Source organism: Staurois parvus, unplaced genomic scaffold (assembly GCF_062004578.1).
Source record: "Staurois parvus isolate SC_StPar_1 unplaced genomic scaffold, SC_StPar_1.0 ptg000287l, whole genome shotgun sequence".
NCBI lineage: Eukaryota > Metazoa > Chordata > Amphibia > Anura > Ranidae > Staurois > Staurois parvus.
Genome location: NW_028318083.1, coordinates 10,682,420 through 10,708,027, shown reverse-complemented (window position 1 = coordinate 10,708,027; position 25,608 = coordinate 10,682,420). Strand labels below are relative to the sequence as shown.

The following is a 25,608-nucleotide window of genomic DNA, read 5'->3' as shown; positions in this document are numbered from 1 at the left end:
AACTCTCGGTTAACAACATTGCTTACACAAATATGTGAACTAAGAAAATAAAGCCTCCAATGAAATAGTATCCTAAAACAATCAGGACGCCTGCCTTTACACGCATAGAATGCATGAAGGTTAAAAAAAAAAAAAAAAAAAAAAAAAAACCTTAAGCCTTTAGAACCACTTTAAGTAAAGCTGCCTATGGATAGATCAAATCTTGACTGGTTCAGCAGAAACAGGGCAACCCGATTTTTTTTCTTTATGTGATCACTGCTGGCAGCTATAGCCACTATCTGTGATCATTGTATTCTGCTGGTGGGGATGGAACCCCTGGTTTGAACAGGGCCTTAGGGCTGGTTTACACTTTACACTTGCTTCAAAATGTGGCATTGGACACCCTTTAACTGCTTCCCGACTGCCCAATAGCAGATCCACTGATGTGGTGGACTCACTCTTCTGTCGGCGGCTGAGATAGCACATGCTGGCATGTGAGAGGGCAGAAAAAGACAGCTTTTCATTCGGCGCTCTTCTGTCGGCAGCTGAGGCGGCACATGCTGGCGTGTGAGAGGGCAGAAAAAGCCAGCTTTTTCTTCGGAAAAAACAAGGAAGAGTGAGAAACCCATAAAAGAATGACAAATATCCATGTCTAGGCGGAATAAGAGTGGTCATCAGATGGTTTTTTGACTTTTTGTTGGTGGACCACAGAGAGGACATGAGCCTCCAGCCCCCCCTCTCTTAAGGTGGATACTTCATATGAGTGCCCTGGTTAAGGAACCTGGATCAGTCCTATAAGGGTCTCTGGATGTCGGGAATCCCCCTGCTGGCCAAGGAAAAGTTTTTTCTCATCAGTGTGACAGCTTGCCAGATGATCCATACAGGTTCAACTTTCTGGGACCAGGAGTGGTCTGACAACTCAAATGCGCATATTATGCGCTTTCTGGTGAGTGCATAATATTAGACACTTTTCAGCACGGAGTCAACCACGTTTTGCACAGTTTATTGGGACTATTGCATTATGTTATGAGGACACTTATCAATCACCACTAAGCACTAGTAGTCCATCACGTATTACCTTATATATGTTACTTTATATTAACCATTTATAGCGCTGCATGTGTTGTTATCTACAGGGTGGCTCGTGTGCGCAAAATCAGGTATATACACAGACACACAATTTTGCATTTGCATTGCATAGTTGGTGCGCAAGAGATGTATGCACGCCCTACCTGCTCTGCCAATCGCAGCTGTCAAATCACCGGGTCCCAGTGATTGCCAAGCATCTCCAGCGGGGAGGAGAACAGTTTGTAAACAAAACGGTTCTCCTCCGTGTCAGCTCGTGCACACAGCCATCCAAAGCAGTGTAATTACAGTGAGGCACAAACACATGGCCCCATAGTAAAAACACTCCCAGCACACAGTTAACCCTTTGATCGTCCCTCATGTTAACCCCTCCCCGCCCAGTGTCATTAGTAGAGTGTCAGTGCTTTTTTTTTTAGCACTGATCACAGTTCCCCCCCAGTGTCAGAATGCCTGCCGCAGTCCCACTATAAGTCACTGATCACCGCCATTACTAGTAAAAATACAAAAAAAAAAAATTCCAGTATCTATACCGCCATTTGTAAACGCTATAACTTTCACGTAAACCAAATTTACACGTATTGGAATTTTTTTTTTTTTTTTTAGCAAAGACATGTAGCAGAATACATTTTGGCCTAAATTTAGGACAAAATTTGATTCAAATTTTTTTTACTGAACATGTTTATGAAAAAAACACAAAAAAACTTTGACTTTTTGCTGAGAAAAAAAACCAAAACACAGGCAATAAAATACCACCAAAAGAAAGCTCAATTTGTGGGGAAAGAAAGGACCTAAAATTTCATTTGGATGCAGCGTTGTATGACTGCACAATTGTCAGTTAAAGTAACACAGCGCAGTAATATAAAAAAAAAATGGCCTGCTCAGGAAGGGGGGAGGGGGTAAAGTCCTCAGGAGGGCAAGTGGTTAAAGCACACTGAATGCCAATCAAAGCACCTGTCACCAAATAAAAATGGTAAGTTTACAGTCCTGTTCACACATAGTGTTTGCTTCGAAAAGTATACCCCATGTTGCTTTCTTGGTATTTCAAAGAGTCTCCAAAGCCTCCATAGAAGTCTATGACACAGCTCACTAACAGCACCTGCAGCTTTTATTCAGAGTTAGCTTTGCTTTGTTTTGGAGGTATCCCAGGAAGCACTGAGAAACCAACAAGCGAACCAGAAAGACATCAGCAGTCACTTCCGGTTCACATGTATACATTCTGGAAGTGTTTGGTGTAGATGTCACATTGGTGTGCAGTGTAAAGCAGCAGGAAAGTGACTAGAGCAACTAGCAGATGGCACACATGATGTTCAACATAGGAACGCTATAGGGAAACGGGAGTAGGGATCGGAGAGACAGGACTGAGTGGTCAAGAAAGAATCGGCAGGTCAAAGCAGGAGAAACTAGCAATATCAAGTGCACAGCGTGGGAGCAATATAGAGGAGAGGAGGATCAGCAAACCAGAGGATCAGAGCTTGGCGATACTGCCGAGTGGGGGACCAGCAGAGCTGGGGGTTACTGCCCAGTGGGAGACCAGCAGAGCTGGGGGTTACTGCCCAGTGGGAGACCAGCAGAGCTGGGGGTTACTGCCCAGTGGGAGACCAGCAGAGCTGGGGGTTACTGCCCAGTGGGAGACCAGCAGAGCTGGGGGTTACTGCCCAGTGGGAGACCAGCAGAGCTGGGGGTTACTGCCCAGTGGGAGACCAGCAGAGCTGGGGGTTACTGCCCAGTGGGAGACCAGCAGAGCTGGGGGTTACTGCCCAGTGGGAGACCAGCAGAGCTGGGGGTTACTGCCCAGTGGGAGACCAGCAGAGCTGGGGGTTACTGCCCAGTGGGAGACCAGCAGAGCTGGGGGTTACTGCCCAGTGGGAGACCAGCAGAGCTGGGGGTTACTGCCCAGTGGGAGACCAGCAGAGCTGGGGGTTACTGCCCAGTGGGAGACCAGCAGAGCTGGGGGTTACTGCCCAGTGGGAGACCAGCAGAGCTGGGGGTTACTGCCCAGTGGGAGACCAGCAGAGCTGGGGGTTACTGCCCAGTGGGAGACCAGCAGAGCTGGGGGTTACTGCCCAGTGGGAGACCAGCAGAGCTGGGGGTTACTGCCCAGTGGGAGACCAGCAGAGCTGGGGGTTACTGCCCAGTGGGAGACCAGCAGAGCTGGGGGTTACTGCCCAGTGGGAGACCAGCAGAGCTGGGGGTTACTGCCCAGTGGGAGACCAGCAGAGCTGGGGGTTACTGCCCAGTGGGAGACCAGCAGAGCTGGGGGTTACTGCCCAGTGGGAGACCAGCAGAGCTGGGGGTTACTGCCCAGTGGGAGATCAGCAGAGCTGGGGGTTACTGCCCAGTGGGGGGGGGGGGGGGGAGATCAGCATAGCTGGGGGTTACTGCCAAGTGGGGGGATCAGCAGAGCTGGGGGGGTACTACTGAGTGGGGGATCAGAAAACCTGGGAGAACTACTTAGTGGGGAATCAGCGGAGCTGAGGGTACTACTGAACAAGGGTACCCATAAGCTGGGGATCTACCAAACAAGGTACCAATGAGCTGGGGATCTGCTGCTCAGGGGTACCAATGAGCTGGGGATCTGTTGAGTGGGGAGGGGGTACTACTGGGCCCCTTTAAAACAAATAGAAAAATCAACACACACACTTTGCCAAGCTTCATTAAAGCTTCAAAAATGCATCACTGAAGCATCAAAAAACACATGTTGAAGTAGGCACTTTAATGTGTGTTAAAATCAAAGCAAGTGTAAACGAGCACTTAAAGTGAAATTTAAAAAGATACCAACTGAAACCTTACAAAAAAGAAATTTAAAAAAAAAAAAAAAAAAAGATACCAAACCTTACAAAACACTAGATAAAACAAAAATGTATGAAATGTTCACTGCTCAGAATGTGAACTTGCTTTCTATTTTTTTTATTATATCATCAATGTGACCTATAGAAATAAAGTCATATGAAACCATAACACTGCAAAGTCAGGAGGGAAAATAGTGCTGTCAGCTAATAACTTCTGAATGCACTTTATAAGAGCTTGTAAAGCATCAGTTGTTTTATTACGCCTGGAGATACATCAACTGATCTCATTTATGTAACCTTAAAAACAGAACAAACCATGAGCTGTTAAATATTATTTTAATTCACTTACAGGCCACCAATAGGAGAGGGGTATTGTACATAAATTTACAGTATTGTCCATTTTTACACAATTTAGCGCACAAATAATATACAGTAGCTAAACCATCAAAACCTTATGAATAAAAATTACATGTTTATTCCTCATACCACAAATAAGCAAAAGATCTGCCCTCAAAATCAGCACAAATACAGGGTCCCTCCAATCTCAAATCAGTATATCCCCTAAAGTACATCCCACCCGATGATTTGTGCGAAGACTGCTGTCCGCTATTAAAGTGGCCATAGATAGACTGAATCACACCTGATTCAACAGGGACTGGCTGAGATTCGATCCATCTATGGGCAGGCTCCATTGATCGACTTTGGTATAACCAACCTGGCAGATTTTTTACATGCGATCCCTGCCAATGGCTCTAACTGCTATCAGTGATCATTGTGTTCTGCCGGCTGGGAAGGCTCCCTGCTGGCAAACACACAATAGCGCTGTAACGTTGCGACTGTTAATGGGGAAAATTGATCAATTTTCTTTCCTTCAACCTGTGGTGGAAGGAAAGAAAATCACAATCTACAGGCTGCTTTATTCTGCACAGATTGCATCCAATACAGCTATGGTTACAGATATGCAAGAGATATTTGGCTTCATCAGAGAATGTAGAAATTACACGAGAGGCATGAAGTCAAACCAGGCCTTTTGAGTTTATATAATAAAAAGAAAAAACTGAGTGCAAACTGCATTTATTTTTTTTTACATACTCCCCTGCTACATTTATACACTTATCCCAGCATTTAACGTTGGAAAGCTTCGGCATAGAAAGATGTGTCAGTACACCTGGACCATCAAAGGACATTCAGTAATGATGGTGTTCACCATTCCCACATCGTACTGTGCTTGAAGTCTTCTGTAGATATTCACAGGTTAAACCCCTTCATCACCACACGCTGTTCCATGCATGCACTAACACTGTAGTCTGCCATCTTGATTAACCACTTGCCTACTGGGCACTTATACCCCCTGCCTACCCAGGCCAATTTTTAGCTTTCAGCGCTGTCGCACTTTGAATGACAATTGCGCGGTCATGCAACACTGTACCCATATAACATTTTTATCATTTTTTTGCACACAAATAAAGCTCTCTTTTGGTGGCATTCAATCTCCGCTGTTGGTTTTATTTTTTGCACTATAAACAAAAAAAAAAAAAAAAGTTTGTTTCTACTATAACAATAACATTTTGCAAACAAGTAATTTTTCTCCTTCACAGATGTGTGTTGATGAGGCTGCACTGATTGGCAGCACTGATAGGCGGCATAGATAAGCAGCACTGATAAGCGGCACTGCTGGGTGGCACTGCAGAGCACAGGTGGGTGGCACTGATGGGCACAAGTGGGCGGCACAGATCATCAGGGCACTGATGATCAGTGCCAATCACTTCTCTGACAATTGCCCGTTATCGGCAGTACTTTCCTCACACTGTGACAGCGTGACGAAAGTGCAGCCGATAATCGGCAACTGTATTTACCCGGTGATCTGCTGTGTCATTGGACACAGCTGATCATGTGGTAAAAGGCCACCGTGATTGGCAGTTTCTGGAATCCCGTGATCAGCTGTGTCTGTAGGACAAGCGATCACCGGTGGCGCCGGGGCGGGTTCTGGAATGACGTCCATGGACATAGTCCCCAGAACCAGACAACCACATTGTAGCCATCCTTCAGCTATAACGCAGTAGAGAACTGGTTAATGGTCTCTGAACTGGCCTATGACATGGGCACCGCCTGTCAGTAATAGGACACACTTGCCACTTACTACATCATGTAGTACTGCCACACTAGCATCCCTTTTTATACCTGCAATATTAAAAGTCCAAGTTTGACTTGACTGCCCCTCGTAGATCTTTACAATAGTGCAAATTTGTCAAGCACTTATACATCAAACATTTGCTGCACATACTGCGGTATGAATAATATGGACAGGAAGCCATCATTGTCATATACTATACAATGTTAATCAAATCACTGTGCATAGTTTCTGGGAAAAATGTCGTCTGATAATGCGGGCTTCACGGGACTGAGATTGAGCTCTGCAGTCGCTTTTGCAGTAGTTTTCTTATTCTCGGTTACAATCCTTCACAATGTCTTTTTGTCTCTTTCAGTCAGTTGACCCTGTTGATAGCACTTACACTCATCAGCCGATGGTTTCCCAGAAACTGTATATGCCGTCATAACCTTTGATACTGTTCCTCATGACACAGCAAATAAATTGGCAACTTCAGTCACAGAGACACTGGCTAAGCGGGCACCAACAATTTGCCCTCTTTGAAGCTCAGTGAGCTCTGACATGACTCCTTAATACTAGCAGCGCATGCAGTGAATTATGAAAGTGAGGCTTCCCACCTGTTAGCTAGGTGTCTCATCACACAGCGGAGGCAAAAGAATATTACATCACTTTCCTTTCTACATGAAAGATGTCAGTGATCACTTTCACACCTGCAAATCATGCAGAGTTACATTTTTTTTTTAATCTAACCCCTGTAATGCGTGGTGTACAAAGACAGCATTAAAAAAAAAAAAAAAAAATAATATATATATATATATATATATATATATATATATATATATATATATATATATATATATATATATATATATATATATAGGTCAGCAGCTGAACAACAATCGGAGCTCAAAAGCCGATCAGGATTCAAAGCGGGGTTTATCAAGCAAGTTGCTAACAGTATCTGTGTCTTATCTAGCACAAATCTGGCTCTGTCTTACTTATCAAAGGAAGGGAGTCTGGTCCTGCTTTAGAAATCCTGGGTAGCAGGCTGTGACAGTTATGCAAACATCTGCCGCAGATTTATTACTGTACATAATTACAAAAGATTACTACTTAAAACACTGCTCCCACGTTGTCACAGTGCTATATCTGAGCAGCTAGGGGGAAGGGTGGTCGTACCGTAAATCTGTCCCACTACTGCTGTTTTGTATGGATTTACTGGGCTTTAAAGCTAGACTGACTGGATTCCTGAATGCAGCCTGCTTCTGGCTTCTCAGCTATACAACCCTACTCCCCTCTTTATAGCACCCCATCACAGTAATGGGGTAACAGTCAGGTGCCGGAGGAGACAGGCAGGGCTGGTAATCATGAGAGATGGTCACTCACTGCAGATCAGTATTTGAGGATCTGGTTATGTTCTGCAAGAAATTGAAGTGTCTTTTTAACATTAGTTTCCACTTTTCTCTCTTTTTTTTTTTTATGGACCATTGTTGTCCTTTAAATAATCCACCCACCCTGGGTGTAGACAGCATAGTGAAATATTTGCTTTCATCTTTACTGTCCGATCTTGCTTGGCATCCAAAACATTCCAGCCAGATCCTCTGCCTAATGTCTACATGTGATATAGCCCCATTCATTCCTGTGGATGATTTGTACTCCTGACAACCCTTAGTCATCCAGCAGAGCACAGAACAATAGCAATGAATGGGGCCATGGCACACATACAATCATACTAGGTAAGGTCCTGAATAAGGCTGCACAGTGAAGAACAGCAGGGATGAAGGTATTTTACTTATACTGGCTACATTAACCTCTTAAGCTCCGGAAGATTTTACCCCCTTCATGCCCAGGCCACTTTTTGCTATACTGTACTGCACTTTAACTGGTTATTGCACGTCATGCAAAGTTGTACCCAAACAATTTATATATATATAAAAAGAAAAGAAAAAAAAAAAAAAGTTTTCACATCAATAGAGATTTCTTTTGTTGGTATTTGATCTCCTCTGTTTTTTTAAATTTTTTTTTTACCATCTGTCATAAAACAGATCTATAAAAACATTTTTTAAAATCTAATTTATTCATACATTTTGGCCAAAATGTATTCTGCTATATGTCTTTATAGAAAAAAAAAAATAATTCAGTAAGTTTATATTGATTGGACTGTGTGAAAGTTATAGTGCCTACAAAACTATGGTATATGCACGCTGTAATAAAGGTTGATTTATTTTTTAGACTAGTAATGGTGGTGATCAAGGACGTACAATGGGACTGCGATACTGCAGCAGGCAATCCGACACTGACGCTGGGGGAAACTGACTAACTGCCACTGACATTAACCACTTCCCGACCGCCCTATAGCAGAAATACTGCTGCACGGCGGCGTAAAATCACATTATATTATATATCCTAGATTGTAAGCTCCAAGGAGCAGGGCCCTCCTATCCCTCTTGTATTGAATTGTATTGTCTCCCATTATATCGTAAAGCACTGAGCAAACTGTTGGCGCTATATAAATCCTGTATAATATATATATATATATATGCACATACACACATCAATGCACACACGATTTTGTATTTCCGGGTAGGGGGTGCACGTGCCCTACCTGCACTGACATTGGCGACTTCAGCTGTCGGTCACTGGGTTCCAGCCAGAGATTCCCCGCCGGCACCTGGAGATCGTCGAGAAAGGCTGACCGAGGAGAGGTCTGTATGTAATACAGATCTCTCCTCTGTCAGCTCCAGAACGCTGCTTTGTATTGCTCAGTTAATCAGTTCCCCCCTGGTGTCAGAATGCCCGACGTAGTCCCGCTATAAGTCACCATTACTAATTTTATATCTCCATTTGTAGACACTATAAAAAAACTTTCACAAAAATAAATTTCCATGTATTAGGATTTTTTTTTTTTTTAGCAAAGACATGTAGCAGAATAAATTTTTACCTAAATTTATGAAGAAATTTGATTTTTTCCATTTTTTTACTGTATATTGTCGCAAACGTGCGCAAGAGAGACTGACGCAGTCCGCCATTTTGTTAAGAGTATCCAATTTTCTCCCCTCACTCCCTCCGCCTCTCTCTGAGAGGAGACATTTGGCCAGTGTGTGTGTGCTGGTTGTGGGTCACTGGCAGGCCAAGGCAGCAGGGAACCTCAGAGCCATAAAACATCTCTGAGCTAGGTGCCTAGCTGTCTGGGCGAGCTGTACCATATCACACCTCATATAAGATAAGGCAAGCTTTCCCGGAGTTCAAAGAACATTCCAAAGAAACACGACCAGATAACCTTGTGTTAAAATCCATTTTTCCCCTATGTCTCATATCTTGGAATATGAGAGACTTACATAAAAACCAGACATATCGTCAGATGGACGATGAGCAGGCGAACAGTTTGATGGGTCACTCGCCTTGTCTTGGGAACTGTTCAGTGTACACTTTCATAATTCATATCTAATCAATCTTCAGACTTGTCTGCATAATAATCTACCTGCGGGTGGAATGTCACTTGTGCATAGGAAAAGTTATGAGCTCAAATATTAACTAGACGAGAGTTTGGCTCTAGTTTAGGTCGACACCCAGACCTCCACGGGGTATTGGTCCATGGCGGCAGAGCCACCCCCTGCTGGGGACTACAAAACAGGCTGACAGGCATAAGAGTAGCAAGTTGAAAAATTCTCCCATTGACCATCGTAACATAGGGAGATCAAAGCACCCTTCTGCTCTGAAACCTGGATCTGCTAACCCAGGACTTTGGCAAGTACTTTAACCCTTTCACCTCTCTGATATCTCTTTATGCTATGGTCTCTCTCTCTCTATTTTTATTGCACCAGTTTGACCTTTTACTAATAAATATTTCCTTCTGAAAGTGTTGAACTGTTTCTATAGCGCTTTATTGCAATTTACGAATTCCTGCCTCTAAAGAGAACGCTACTGTTTGTTTAAACCTCTGTATAACCGGCCTGCGGACCGTTTTATACAGGCGATTATCTCAATCATTATAGTGTTATAGCTGATAACGCTGAGTTTCCTCTTTCTCTGTACAAAAAGGAGGTGGTGGCAGTGTGAAGGGTTAATTGCGTAATTAACCTGACCCAGTAACAATCGCCCAGGCTGCCGGTACATCAATTGTGGTGCATTAGCTGGAAAATCGTTGTGCAGGGTGCAGCTGGGTGTGGCATTGTTACGCATGTCACATTGTGGTTCTAGATCGGCTAGTCCTTCGGTCACGAGTTTGGTGAGAAGGTCTGGAGTCTGATGCCACGATCGTGACATATTGGTGGCAGCGATCATGGGATTGTGACAGATATGTTTTTTAGCAAAATAGTTGGTTTTTTTGCTTATAGCGCAAAAAAAAAAAAAAAAAAAAAAACACAAACAAAAACAAAAACACGATCAAATGCCACTGAAAGCTCCATTTGTGGGAAAAAAGGACATAAAATGACATTTGGGTGCAGCATTGCATGATTGTGCAATTGTCAGTTAAAATAACGAAGCACCGCTTCGCAAAAAAATGGCCTGGTCAAGGAAGGGGGGGGGGGGGGGGGGTAAATCCTCTGGAGGGCAAGTGGTTAATACAGTGATCAGTGATAATTTTTATACACGGTCACTGTACTAATTTCACTGGCTGGGAAGGGGTTAACATCTAGGGCAATCAAGGTGTTAAATGTGTGCCTAACTATGTGTAATGTGTGCCGATTTTACGAATTTATCTCTAATGCAAGCCATACATGGTTCGAATTCCGAACAATTTTTCATCCGAAAATCAAAAACGTTGTTCGCTCGGTAATCCGATGGCGCCATCAATGATTTAGAAAATCAGCCGACCAAGTCATAAAAGTTCACCCCATATAAAACAGATGAAACTTAATGTTCCTTCCAGGTCCCCGCTCATGTGCATATTCTTTTCAGAAAAACAATCATACAATTTGACCAGCGAATCGAAAAATCGGTTGTTTTTCACGAATTTTCCAGCATGCCCGATCACCAAAAAGGAGAGGAACCAAAAAAATCGGCTGGTGCCATTGACCCACTAACAGAGCGAAAATCGTCCGATTATTTTTAGGTCTGATTTTCGGGCAAAAAAATCAGTCAAATTTCGACCCATGTATGGCCGGCCTAACAGAGCTCGTTTCCCTCTGTACAGGGCTCTGCATTGAATGTCAACACAGAGCTCTGGGCTCTGATTGTACACAGCCAATTAGCAGGTCCCGGCTGTAAATTATTGGCCAGGACTTGCTAACAGGCTCTCCTGGACTGATGCCGGGACTCGTAGATCGACTTCTGCCATGACAGTTCACAGTAGAAGCGATGCACGTGCCACCGTGAGGCGGAAGTGCAGCGCACACGCACACACTTTTGTACAGTAAAACTGCTATAGGGTGGATGTCATTAAAGAATTGCAGAATGCTTGTGTGTGTTTTACAAACCTGGGAGGAAAGGCCTAAAGGCTGGCCATAAAATGAGGGCTGATGGAAAAAAAACAAAAAAAAAAAAACAATGGATTCCCCCATCCACACAAGGTGGACAGAGGAACTTTTCCTGATGTGTGATTGTATTCTGACGCTGGGGCTCCTCTATCTATCAGAATACACTGATCAGAAGCTGAAGCCAAGTGCAGCAGATTTGCTGCAACCTGCTGATCAACAAAAGTTTTCCAACGGTTTGGTTCAACAGAAGTTGATATTTAGATTGTCTTGTCACTCATAGATGGATCGAAATTCGCTGCAACTGGCTGAATCTCAATCCATCTATGGCTAGCTAATGAGATGTCAGAAGAACCTGGACACAAATTAAGAAAAAAAAAAAAAAAAGAAGAAAGAAAAAGAAGATCAGATCCACAGCAGCCCAGAAGGTAAATATTGGTGTTTTACTACTGTAAGTGAAAACTCATATAGCTAATCTACTTTTAATTAGGGTTTAATTTCTCTAACCAAATATTATTGGAAAAAAAATATGCAAACCTTCAGCCCTGGTTCACAGTGATGCAGTGTGGAATTCACAGCGTTTTCAGTGTGAATTCCGCACCGCATCAGAATCGCACCTCCATTCATGCGAACCGCTGCGGGTGTGTATGTTACGTTAAACACCTCGAAAGTGGTCCACAAAAACGCAGAGCGATGTGCAGAATCGGATCGCATAGGTGTGAATACCTATGCGATCCAATTCTAGTGTGGACAAAAAAAAAAGTCCTGCACCTTTTTAGTGCGGATGTGGTGCGATTTGGAGCCATACATTTTGTATGGCTCTAAATCGCACCACACACAAATCGCTTGTGCTTTGCACAGGAGTGCGATTTCTGTGCGAATCACATGTGATGTACCACACCGCATATATGTGAACCCAGGCTTAATATTTCAGTCCACCGTGTCCAGTCCTGTGCTCAGTGACTTCTCCATCTTTATCCCAGACACGGAGTTCTGATTACCAGTAATCTATTACACTGTAAAGGCCCTTTCACACTGATGGCGTTTTTACTGTGCTTTTACCCTGCTAAAAGGGCAAGGGAAAAAAAAAAGAAAAAAAAAAAGCCAATAAAAATATTGCCTTTTAAATCCTATGGAGCTCCTCACACCAGTGTGCTGCGGGTGTGGTGAAAAGTCCTGCATCTTTGGTGCCCTGTTTCAAATGTGCACCAAAAACGCACCTCCCATTGAAATAAATGGAAAATGCATAAAAAAAAAAAAAGTTGCATTTTTGGTGCACATTTTGAGTCACAAGCCCATGTTTGACAGATGCATGCCGAGAGTCATGCAACAAGAAAAAACATGCCACAAATTTGAAATGTGGTTTTACCATGTTTTTCAATGGACAAACAATATATATTTCCATGCTTATAATTTATCAGATGAAACAAAATAAAGTCCATCAACCAGAAATGTCTACAAACATCCTTCACTACATATTAGGCCTGGGCTCACACTGAATAGGACTCTGAAATTATGCGATTTCATGTACAACTTGTCTTTGCAAGTTGCACCCAAAAATCGGCAACCAGCAGTGGAGGAACTACTTTTCAAAAATCAGTGCCGCTCCATTGCTGATCACTGGATGCAACTTGCCATGTGATTTGAACTATCAAAATCGCATGACAAGTCGCATCAGTGTGAACAGGGGCTAAGGCCTCATTCACACCTGATTGTTTTGCTGCTTGAAGCTCTAAAATGTAAAAAACATCCAAAATCCTATGTATTTAAATGGTGGATGTTCACATTTAAAAATGCATAGGTAGCTCGACATCTGACACTCCTTGAGCATTTTTTTCCAGGTATATTTTTGAGCACATAAGAACTTGTCTCTTCTCCCTAGCACTCGTCACTGGCCAAAACAAAAATGCGTGAAGATTGAAAAAGGGATTCTAAAACAATTGTATATACAAGGCAAAAAAAAAAAAAAAACACCACACACTTAAAATGTCCAAAAATCGCTCTGTTCCAATTTTCATTGCCACTGGCTAATATAAAAGCACAATTGCAGTTTCAGTTTCCCAATACACCTTCATTTTCCCACTGCTGTTTGTATCTTAAAGTGGAACTAAACCCATCGATTTAACGGTTTCAAAAAACAGGTACATTCCTGACACATGCCGGGAATATAACAGTCACATTTGTTGTGCCCTCAACCAAACCGTCAATAACTGATCACATGCGCAGCATAACCGATCACATGGGCAACATCCCAGCAACTTCAGATGAAAGAGGCTATCTCCTAGATTGTAAGCTCCAAGGAGCAGGGCCCTCCTAACCCTCTTGTATTGAACTGTATTGTCTCCCGTTATATTGTAAAGCACTGAGCAAACTGTTGGCACTATATAAATCCTGTATAATATTAATAATAATAATAATAATAATAGCAACTTTCTTAAAATGAAAAAGGATAGAAGGGTTACGTTCCGCTTTAAACTGTCCATACATCCATAGAATTTCTTTTGGTCAACCTGTAGGTTGAATGAAAGAAATCCAACAGATTCCTCTATCCATACAAAACAGAGCAGATGGACAAATCTCCCGCTACCGGATATTTATGCTAAAATGTTTTACCTTTAGTTAAAGCCAAGTGTTACATCAAATAGAGATATAGGTAGCTACATTTACACAATTTATTAAAACTATTCCACAGGCTCACTTTTTTTTTGTTGTAAAATAACAAACATGTCTATACTCATCTACTGTGTGTAGTGGTTTGCACAGAGCAGCCGGGATCCTCCTCTTTTCTGGTCCCCCCGCAGGCTCTCCTGGTTCCTCCTGTTTTTCAGGTGCCTCCACAGCAAGCAGCTTGCTATTGGGGCACCCACTGCTCAATGTGTCCATTCACACACGAAGCTGCGGCTTGGCCCAGCCCCCCCTCTCCCCTCATTGGCTGACTGGCTGTGATTGACAACAGCGGGAGCCAATGAGGAGGCAGAGACCCGGGACAGCAGAGGCTGTCATTTACATCGCTGGAGCATGATGAGGCTCAGGCGAGGGGGTTAGGGGAGCTGTTGCACACAGGTTTTTCTTACCTTCCTGCATTCTAGGCATGAAGGTATAAAAAAAAAAAAACAACCTTCAGCCTTTACAACCACTAAGTCCCCCTACCAATAATGCTCTGTCTGAAAACTCAATCTACGAATGAGCCAATTCAATGAAAGCAATGCTTTCAGCGGTATTGAACTTAAAACCGAAAATTTTATATATTGCAGCTTACCAATTATTAGATGTGGTGGCTGCATTAGTTTTCTTTTTTTTAGGGCTTTTTTTTCCCTCTGTTTTCATCTGGTAATCTGGCCAGTAACACACCTTCAGTATTAGGGTGACCCAATTCTGGATGAAAGAGCACAGGGGCACATTTGGACAGCAGCACTGTTAATCTAGGAGCAGGGGAGCATTGGATGGACTAGCAGATTTAGATACGCGAATTAATTTAAGCCAAACTTAAGATTTTTTTCCCTTTTGGGATAAATATTTTAAATAAATAAAAGCGGATCATTGTAAGCGCTCCTGCCAGTGGTAAATTGTTTCAACCCTGTAACTGCTACATTTGCAGGACAACTTACTATTTTTAAAAATAACAGACTTGATGGCTAGATCACCAAGTTAAAATAAGGAAAAAATATTGCCTAAAAAAGAAAACTAATGCAGTCATCCTAAGGTAAGGTAAGGAACCGTTAAGTTACAATATAATAAATCATTGCTTTTGGGTTTAATGCCACTGTAAAATAGAGAATAATTTCACTGAGCTACTGAACTTCTTCTAGTGGATATTCCAACAAATCTCTGCATTATAGTTATCAAGCATGAATGAGATCTTCCTAGAGTTCAGCTTTCAAGTGGCAGTAAAGGCACTTTGTAAATTTTTACCTACAGGAAAGCTTATAATAAAGCCTACCTGTAGGTAAAATGAATATCTACTAAACGTGCACATTTAGGAGATTTTTTTTGTTTTTTGTTTAGATCCAGGGCATGCGCCCTGAAGGAACAGCATACCCGTGCCGTGTCTCTTAGAGACTCCCATGCGTGCATCATTGTGACTCAAGACAGCGAAGCCCGCAAACCTAGAAGGACCGGGTGCAGATGGAAGCCCTGTCAGCAATGACAGCACCCTGCTAGAGGGCTTCGTTTTAAGGCAAGTTTTGCATAATGTGCTTGTATGCGATGCACACTAGCACATTATGCCTTTACCTTGCAGGGGATTTTTTTTGGGGGGGATGCGGTTTACTACCATTTTATAATTGATTGTAAAAAGGTGTATATATGCTGTATTGTATGCTTGGTTAATAAAAAACACTACGTTTGACGTTAAATTGGTTGTAAATGCAGAAGGCTTTTTTTTTTTCACTTTAATGCATTCTCTGCATTAAAGGTAAAAAAAAAAAAAACCTTCTGTGTTCAGTCCCCCCCCCCAGCCCCCCTTCTACTTACCAGAGCCCAATCTCGGCAGAGTGCTGTGCCTAATAGCAGCAGCTCTCTGCTCATTGGACATGGAGACAGGGAGCCATTGGCTGTGAAAAGACACAGCGGATCGGGGCCACGCTGTATCGGTCAATGGACACACAGAGCCTGGCTTAGGAGTGAGCCCGCATGCGTGCCACCATAGGAAGGGTTTGTGGGCACGTGGAAGGGGGGGGGGGGGCCAGGAGCAGGAAACCCCAGAAGAGGACCAGGGCTGCTCTGTGCAAAAAACTGTTGCACACATCAGGTATGACATGCTTTTATATTTTTTTTTTTTAACATTTATTTCACACACATAAAACAAACATTTAGTACTTTTTAATGTAAAAAAAGGGGGGGGAAGGATGTGCATGAATTACAAAGTATACAGTAATGAAAGAGACCAGACCATCCTCTGCTGCACTGGGATCCCACACAGTGTTATCAGTGCTACCTGGAATCTCCTCTGCTGGACTACAGAACATACCCCCCTCTCTTTACAGTTTACCCTGCAGAGCTACACAGTGCTCATTCTATAGCAGCCTTTCTCAACCTGGGTGTCCAGGCACCCCTGGAGTGCCTTGAGGTTTCTTCAAATGTGCCTTAGTAAAAAGGTCCAAGAAAAAAAAAAAAAAAAAACAATTGCACAAAATTTGTATACAAGCCTGCCTTTTAGTTACACTAAGCCACAGGTTATCATTGTGCACCATTATGACCTTCTAGCTGCCAGCATCCTGACAACCAATGACATCAGTTGATAAAGGAGGATGCCAGCAAAGCATCGTAGTTTGACCCTCCCCTGCTCCTCTCCATCAGTGCTGGGGTCACATTAGCTCAGTGAGGGAGAAGAGAAACACTGGAATACTAGTCTGTACCAGTGTGCAAAAGTGTATTTGCTTTGGAAGAATAAATCACCTTTAAATGTTGGGTGTCCTACATGTGTGGATGTTGCTGCATTATATAAAACTATTAGAATAGTTACACATTTTAGAATGGGGTGCCTCAAGACTGCCCATAATTTTAAAGGGTGCCTTGACTGAAAAAAAGGTTGAGAAACACTGTTCTATAGAGCTTAAAAACCAAGACACATCAAAGCAATATTGTTACAATGTATTTATGAATGAATCCTGCAACCACCCTTTGCAAGCTTCATTTACACAAGCACCTGAATAGAGGTACTGGTAGACAGAGCTGGCCTGGCATTTAAACTGGTAGCAGAGCCCCATAGATTACATTCAGAGAACAGCTCTTCCACTGTAATCTGAAGAAGCAGCAAGATTATAGGCTCAGCTGTGCACTCTTCTCCTATACAACACCCAAAGCTGGTGCCTCTCCTGCCTGTGCATCTGTCCAACCTTGGCAAGATGTCCAATTTAAATGAACATGATCAATTCAAAGCCACCAAAATGTTATTCTGTAAAATGAAGTGGTATGTTGAGTAACGCCTTTTAATGAACTTGTAAGTAGATTTACATTCGTATCTACGCTTTGGTCTTTGAATAATGGAATCCATACAAGCATTGTTGAGCTTCATGCACTTGGATGTCTCAAAACATAAAATCCCTGGGCTTTCCCGAACCCAGGCTGCTGCAGGTGGCGGGTACAGTGGCCAATACAAGTTGATAGATGTATCATGTAATACACCAAATCGCTTTTGCATAGTCATTTACCCTTATATGTGCATACGGCATATGTCCCTAAATGCAAAAATGGCAGTTGAAGCATACTACAGCAGCTGACAAAGTTGGAGGAAACTATTTTTTTGTACTTTTACCTTTCTCATGTTTGGTATCAAAATAAAATCCTGAAATATAGAGTGTATTCAATAAGATCAAGCGCTAACATGCAATAATTGATCGTAGCCAATCAAAAATCATCTTTCAGTGAACGGAGCATACTGAAATCTGACCAGCTGCTGAATAACTATTTTTCAGCTTCATTGTTTACATGTGCTTTTTTGTGTCAAATAAAAGGAAATGCAACATTTGTTACACCAATTGTGCTTCTATTCTTTTTTTCCTTGAATATATAGGTCACCAACATTGAACTTGAGTTTACAGTAGAAATGGTCCTTGACAGCTCAAGCTTGTTACAGATGAATCACCTGCTGAAAGACGGGTACAGGTGCTCAAAGGCTTTATATGTTAAAAATTCTGTAGGCGTATGAATTAAATACTATTCAAGCATGATGAATACATGGAAATTAGCATGTAAAAATTCTTTTTAATATCTACTAAATAGGATTTTGGTTCTAAAATGCTAAGCACCCGGTATTTAGAGAGCATTGATTGTACCACTTGCACATGTTCTGGAACAGATTGATTTGGCTGTTCTCACATGACTTGTTTTAAATGTGTTCAATGATAAAATTCTTAATGTCAAGGTATTTCGGGACTGCCCCCTATATGACATGTAATAAACAGATGAGCCAATCAGGTGTTTGATTTCATTTTCAAACTGGTTTCAGTTGGAATTTCACGGTTTGCCATCAGATAATCTTGTGCTTCTATAAAGTCATCTTTATTGATGTAAACTCAACCATAAGTTCATATACACTTTAATAATGTCATTCCAACTTTTTAAAATGCAGCTTTCATTTAAAGAATTCCTGGTACTGCTGCCATTAAAGTCCTTCCTGGTATAGGGTGACAACCTGTCCATGTCTTCTCACTGTGCACCTATATTGTCACCCTGTCATAAGTGGTAGGCCCTGGATTAGAATCAGCAATGGATCAAGATTGGAGAAGATCAAACAAATTCATATGGAATGCAATAGCTTCTTTGAGGTTGGTCTTAAACACAACTGGATTGTCCCTATAAAAAGGGGGACCTCAAAGCTGGAAGCTACAAAGTCCTAAAAAAAAAAAAAGAAAAAAAAAAAAGCCGTACCAGACCAATGCGTTTGTTCATCAAGACAAAACAGCCTACAAGATTCAGGGGTTTAAAAAAAAACAAAAAAACAAACAAACATGCAATTGATAGCCCATATGGTTGTAGAAAGACGTGGTTAAATGGTTAGCACTTCTGCCTGGCAGTACTAAGGTCGTTGGTTCGAATCCCAACCACCGCACCACCTGCCTGGAGTTTGCATGTTCTCCCTGTGCCTGCGTGGGTTTCCTCTGGGTACTCCGGTTTCCTCCCACACTCCAAAGACATGCTGGTAGGTTAATTGGCTCCTGTCTAAATTGGTCCAAGTACGTATGAATGTGAGCTAGGGACCTTAGATTGTACACCCTTTGAGGGTTAGGGACTGATGTGAATGGCCAGCACAGTGGCTAAGTGGTTAGCACATCCGCCTGGCAGTACTAGGGTCATTGGTTCGAATCCCAACCATGGCACCACCTGCCTGGAGTTTGCATGTTCTCCCTGTGCCTGCGTTTCTCTTGCGGGTACTCCGGTTTCCTCCCACACGCCAAAGCCATGTTGGTAGGTTAATTGGCTCCTGTCTAAATTGTCCCTAGTATGTGTATGTATGAATGTGAGTTAGGGACCTTAGAGAGTGTACACGCCTTGAGGGTTAGGGACTGATGTGAATGTACAATATATATATATATATATATATATATATATATATATATATATATATGTAAAGCGCTGCGTAAATTGATGGCGCTATATAAGTACCTGAAATAAATAAAGACCACATTTGTCACAAAATTTGAGTTTTAGTGGCAAACTATATTTTTACAACCATTTGTCTATCAATTCCTAGTTAATTCTGCAGGCCTAAAGAAAGAGGATAGCACTGAACCCCCCCAAATAGAGATGGATAATAGCGTTTTTTTTTGTGGTCTTGCTGAAAGAATACCAATTAAAACATTTTTGGATTTTCAGCTCCTTGCTTTAGCTCTTTGTATACCCTGTCACCAGTGGCTGTTTCAAAACACTTTACGCATACATAATCAACTGCTGTCACCATCACAGAATCCCCCAAAGAAATGTCACTATGCCATCGCTGGAGTGCACACATGTAGACAAAATTGGTCTCAAGACTATAGGAGTTCAGCAGAAGTAAGATTAAAAGTAAAAAAAAAAAAAAAAAAATTTAAACCACTTTCCTACAAGGCACTTTTACCCCCCTTCTTGCCCAGGTAAATTTTCAGCTTTCAGTTCTGTTGCACTTTGAATGACAATTGCGCAGTCATGCAACATTGAACCCTATATGAAATTTTTATCATTTTTTTCCCCACACAATGGTGGTGTTTAATCATCACAGGGTTTCTATTTTTTGCACTATAAAAAAAAAAAAAAAAAGCAAAAAACACAAAAGAAAAGCAAAAACATTTGGAAAAATAAATGTTTTTTTTGTTTCCATTATAAAATTTAGCAAACAGGTAATTTGTCTCCTTCACTGATGCGCATTGATGAAGCTGCACTGCTGATGCTGCACTGATATGCAGCAATGATGGGCACTACTGCTGGGTTGCACTGATAATTAGTGCCCTGATTAGCAGTGCAGATCTGCTCTGTTACAATTGCTGGTTATCGGCAGTACTTTCCTCACACTGACAGCATGAGGAAAGTGCTGCTGATAACAGGCAACTGTATTTACTTTGTGTTCTGCTGTGTCATTGGACGCAGCTGATCAGGTGACAAAAGGCCGCTGTGATTGTCCTTTTATCTAGTCATGTGATCAGCTATGTCCGTATGACACACTGATCACTGATAGCGCCGGAAGGATGTCAGGACGCCCTCCCAGAACTGGACAACCGTGCTGTAGCCGTCTTTCGGTTATAGCGAGGTTGTAAAGTGGTTAAACATAAAATGGATATTGTTTTAGCCAACTAAATGTCACCCAGTTGGGGTTTACATCTACTTTAAGGTCTTTCCTTTCAGCTATATACAGCCATCATTTTAAAAATTTCTGAAAAAAATTACCAATAGGCCAATGGTGTAATGTCAGTAGCTAACTAGCTGGACCTTTAAATAAAAGAGACTACCCTCTTAAACAGTATTAATTAGGTTAAATCCTTATACTTTCCTCAATTGCTACCTGGCTTCTGGCCTAGACCAAAATGATGGCATAGATCTCATGAGTCTTCTGGAGGAGAGGAGGAGGGTCTTTTTTCAACTATGCACACCCTCCTGTTTTTTTTTTTTTTTTTTTTTAAATACCTCTGCATGTTAACCTATCTGTCCATGCACACATGCATTTAGAGGAGTTTAGAGGTGGAAGAAAACCCACACAGACAGCGCATCCAGGAGCAGCGGAGTTTAGGAAGAACAAAAAAAAAAAAACAAAAACAAAAAAATAACACATTGACGTGTAAACACCTAAACACATGTGAATGCTAGCCATGTTTAGCATTTGCACATTAATTCATTTAAATTGCCAGACTAAATAATTATTTTGGCCAATTAAATGAATTAATGCCCAAGTGCATGATGCGCCTAAAATGTGTTAGAACACATTTACAAGGGTCAAGTGGTTTTTTCTGCCAAAACGCTACTGCCAGGAGGAAAGGCGTCTAGGAGAGATGGCAAAATGTCCAGTGTGCATGAGGCCTACGTCATCATGTCAACAGCATCTTTCATACAGATGGATACAATGGAAAATTAGTGTAGATGTCATCTGACAATTAAAAATAGGTTCATATATTTGCAGAAACACGTCACAGACATGTATTGTGACGTGTACAGAGTATAACAGACTAAACCTGCATATGTACACACTAACAAAAATGTATATGTGACCCGATGAAAGAATGTACATCATGAAAATCTTGGCGCCAGCTATCCATGGCTTTTACAATAACATACGACACGTCAGCAAAACTTTTTCTTTTTTTTTTTGGTTTCAGGCATGTATGAACATATTAAAAAGGCAATGCAAAAAATAAAATCAGTGATTGCCATCTTGAAGATGCCATACCAAGATTACACCACAAAAAACAAACCTTTACATAGAGACTTCATTCCAATACCACAATCTCATCTCCTACATATACACAGGTATTCATTTGGACCAAGTTCGGGCGCACAGTTCATGTATGATCTTCATAAGAAAAAAGGATGTAGAACAAATAGTTTCTACTTTCAGCACTGACCATTGAGAGGTGATGCTTTATTTCCTCTAGGGTACCACAAATCAACTTGCTAAACAAATCCGGTGTTCTCGCTATTACAGCAGCAATTTCAGACCGATACACACCCAACATATCTTCCTATATGAAATCAGCATCACGGACACAAGTCACTCCCTATGACCATAGCTGTCACACAGATTTTACGCTACAAATGAACAAAGGGTAATCAAAGCCTTGTACGGGGTGTCTAGCAATAATGACACATACTCACAAGTCATCGGGTATCTTCTTACCTTCAGGGTGTTGGTAAAGGGTTGATACCACTGTTTAGATCTGTAGTTTTGCACTCATCAACAAAGCTTCATTCCTACCGGTCTGGAGCCATTGTATCTGATTATACTTCCAACATGCCCGGGCTTCAGTGCCAAAAAAAGAGATCAGTCAGCAGCTTGTCTTCAGTCACTAGCTGGTATAACCCACACTGCTAGCAGCAGCTACTATGTTCACAGAGAGAAAGGGAGAGAAAGGAGGGGGAAAGAGAGGGGCTGGATCTCAGCCTGAATCCGGTGTCATCTGTACTCAGAGAACTTTCAGAGTCTCACTTACATGCAGCTGCTTGCCGTTTAAAGTTGTACTACCCTGTCACGTTTTCAAGCGCACATCTATTTTTGATGTCTAAACACTTGAGAGCCGCTTCTTTACAGCTGTTTATGGCCACTATGTCAATTATTAAAGTGATGCTTCACCCAGTGAGGCATGCCCTTGATTCCCAAAATATTGTAAAATGATGTGCGTGCTACCAACTTGACATAAAACATGCATGCAATGTTGGGATGAAACTGGTTTCCTCATTTTTAGTTAGAGCCAATAAAACCAAAACGACACCAATACCCAATAATTCAATAAAAGCAAACAAGGCCGCATAGTTTAGGTAAAATCACCAGTCTCAGGGTGTGCTACCAACCCAGAGGTATTATTCTTATTATACAGGATTTATATAGTGCCAACAGTTTGCTCAGCGCTTTACAATATAAAAGAAGACAATACAGCAACAATACAGCTCAATACAAGAGGGATGTGAGGGCCCTGCTCCTTGGAGCTTACAATCTAGTAGATGTTGCAGATCATTCATAATCCACGGCGCCATTGAGCTTTCATAAACCACATATCCCAGAGTGTTCTAATCTAGAAACAAACTGAATATACCCTTAGTACGTCTTGTCATTTTAAACAGCCTTTACATAGGGGCATGTGGTATATGTATCCACCATTTACAAGGCCCCAGTTTCATTGGGTCTGAAAAAAGTGTCCTGGATGCAGATAGGGGTTCTTCCGGCATGAATGTCTCGCAAGGGTATATTTACTAAGGCTGGAGAGTGCTCACTTCTGCAGAGAAACCGATCAGCTTCCAGGTTTAAGGCCCCTTTCAGACGGAGTAGATCCGTCAGCATAATCCTCCTGCTCAGCGGGGGATCTCTGTGGATTACAAAAAAAAAAAATGGAAGAATGCCACAAATAGGTGGATCACCCTATGTAATTGCTCTCTGACTCATCACATAGATGTGGGTTAATACCGAAAAATTAAAAGCATAGAAGGAGAAAAAAAAAAAAAAAAAAAAAAAAACAGCCCTAAAAGAAAAGGCTGTAAAGTAGAGGTTTCAATTAAACCCAAGCAGAGTAGTTAATGGTACAAAAATTGCTTTATTGTGAATCTTGCATAAAAAAAAGGTATACTTTTCACCTTGCAAGGTTTCACATACTTTTTATGTGAGATTCATAATAAAGCAATTTTTGTACCATTAACTACTCTGCTTGAATTTTATTTAAACTACTACTTTACAGCCTCTTTAGAGATTTTTTTTTTTTTTCTTTAGATCTCTCCACTGATTCCCACTGAGCAGGCGGATGAAAGGTCCCAATCCGCTCTGCTGCTGCAGAGCGGGCACAGACACTACCCACTGATTTCAATGGGACGGTTGGATGGAAACGGACCACCTGTCTGTTTCCACCCGATTGTCATCCAATCCGATCCACTGGATGGGGAAAGGATCTCCTTCCGTCTTTTTTTGGAGTACAGGATTGGATCGGATGCCGGCAGCGGACTATTGTCAGCTGACACCTGCCAATTCATAGACGTCTATGGATGGACCGATCAGATCTGCCTGAAAAACGGACAGGCGGACCCCACTCATCCGCTCATGTGAAAGGGGCCTTAAGCCAAAAGTTTAATTGAACAAGCTGAGGTTGGCTGATTTGTTTCTTTGCAGGAGTGAGCCTGATTTTGCACTCTCCAGTTTTAGTACATAAACCCCATTCTGTTGACCATACCTTCTTTCAGCAGGCCCCGGTACAAGCAGAGCCTGCATAACACAGGGGCAGGTTACAGAAGAGCCTTGTATGAGTGGACGCAAAGAACCAGTTTCTAAGGAAAGAGATTGATGGCCACATGCAACATCTACTGGTTTATTTTAGTTCATAAATGAGCTTTACTGACCACTAAACTAAGAGCTCCCATGTATCAAGAGGGGATGTGAGGCTCTACTGCAAGCAGCAGCAGAGAAAGGGGGTTTGCAATCGGCCAACATGAGGACTTTCCACAGCCAACATTCCCAGCATCGGGACTTTTCACCGCCAACATTCACAGCGCTTACTGATGATGCGCTAAGGATGGTCCACGTTGGTTAAGGAGCAGTTTAATTGTAAGAGTGCAATTTTTTTTATGGAATAAAAAGGCGAAACAGCCTTTCAACTGCATTTTTTGTCTTTGCAACAGATTTGGTTTGGGTGTACTCACTGGCCCACCAACAGAGTTTAAGGTTGGTGTACTTACTGGCTCTCTAGAATTTGAGGTGGTGTACTTACAGAGTTTGAGGTAGCTACACTCACTGGATTTCCAAAAGATTTTGGGTGGCTGTACTCACTGGCTCTTCAGCAGAGTTTGAGATGACTGTAAACACCAACCCTTAAAACAGAGTTTGAAGTAGGCGTACTAATTTGATTTCCAACAGAGTTTGAAATGATTGTATTCACTGGCTCCCCAACAGAGCTTGAGGTGGGTGTATTAAATTGGTTTCCAAAAGAATTTAAGGAGGTTGAACTCACCAACTCTCGAACACAGCTTGAGAATGGGGAGTAGACAGTATGGGAAGTGAACATAAGAATAGCCTTGCCGCGAGGGAGGAGGGTGGAAGATCACAGATCAAACAATGCAACGCATACTGGTAATCAAGGCCAGTAACCACACATGACCGACAGAGGCAACCTATGATCTTGCTAGTAGCAGACTATACAATCCTGGGTAACACGGTCTCAGTGCTAATCACCTAACCTTCAGAGCTAGGCACAGCCGTGAAACTCTACATAGACTTTAACAGATGAATTGCTCTTCCATCATTTATCGACTGCCTGTTGCTTCCAACACTTCTACTGACCTTTTTTGACCCTCAGCAATTTTCTCAACCCCTTGGATAGCCCCATTAATACTTGAGGGGCAATACTGACCAGTCTGAGGAAGCCTGCATTAGGAGAAAGAGAAAAGCTAATGCTATGAACAACTACATATTAAAATATACCCACACCTATAAACAAAAAAACAAAAAAAGATATTTTACATTTAGGCATCATTGCTTTGGCATCTGGCATTGTAGACAAGAGGTGAAAAAAATGCCTGTTGCCTAGTCTGAAGCTTTGATATATATTTCTCCATATAGGTCATTATC

The 25,608-nt window shown here is 42.0% G+C and overlaps 1 protein-coding gene across 4 annotated transcripts in view; it reads right to left on the bottom strand.

Moving 5' to 3' along the window:
* The window catches only part of RIPOR2 (RHO family interacting cell polarization regulator 2), a 213,311-nt gene that overhangs the window by 154,416 nt on the left and 33,287 nt on the right, over nucleotides 1-25,608 (bottom strand). The window contains exon 1 of one of the 4 annotated variants that reach the window (XM_089682234.1): nucleotides 22,161-22,400. The exons of 2 other annotated variants lie outside the window; for them this stretch is intronic. The gene's annotated coding sequence lies outside the window, so the exon portion shown is untranslated. Of the gene's footprint in view, nucleotides 1-22,160; nucleotides 22,401-25,608 lie in introns of those variants that run through there. One more of the 4 variants, XM_089682233.1, reaches the window with a different exon arrangement.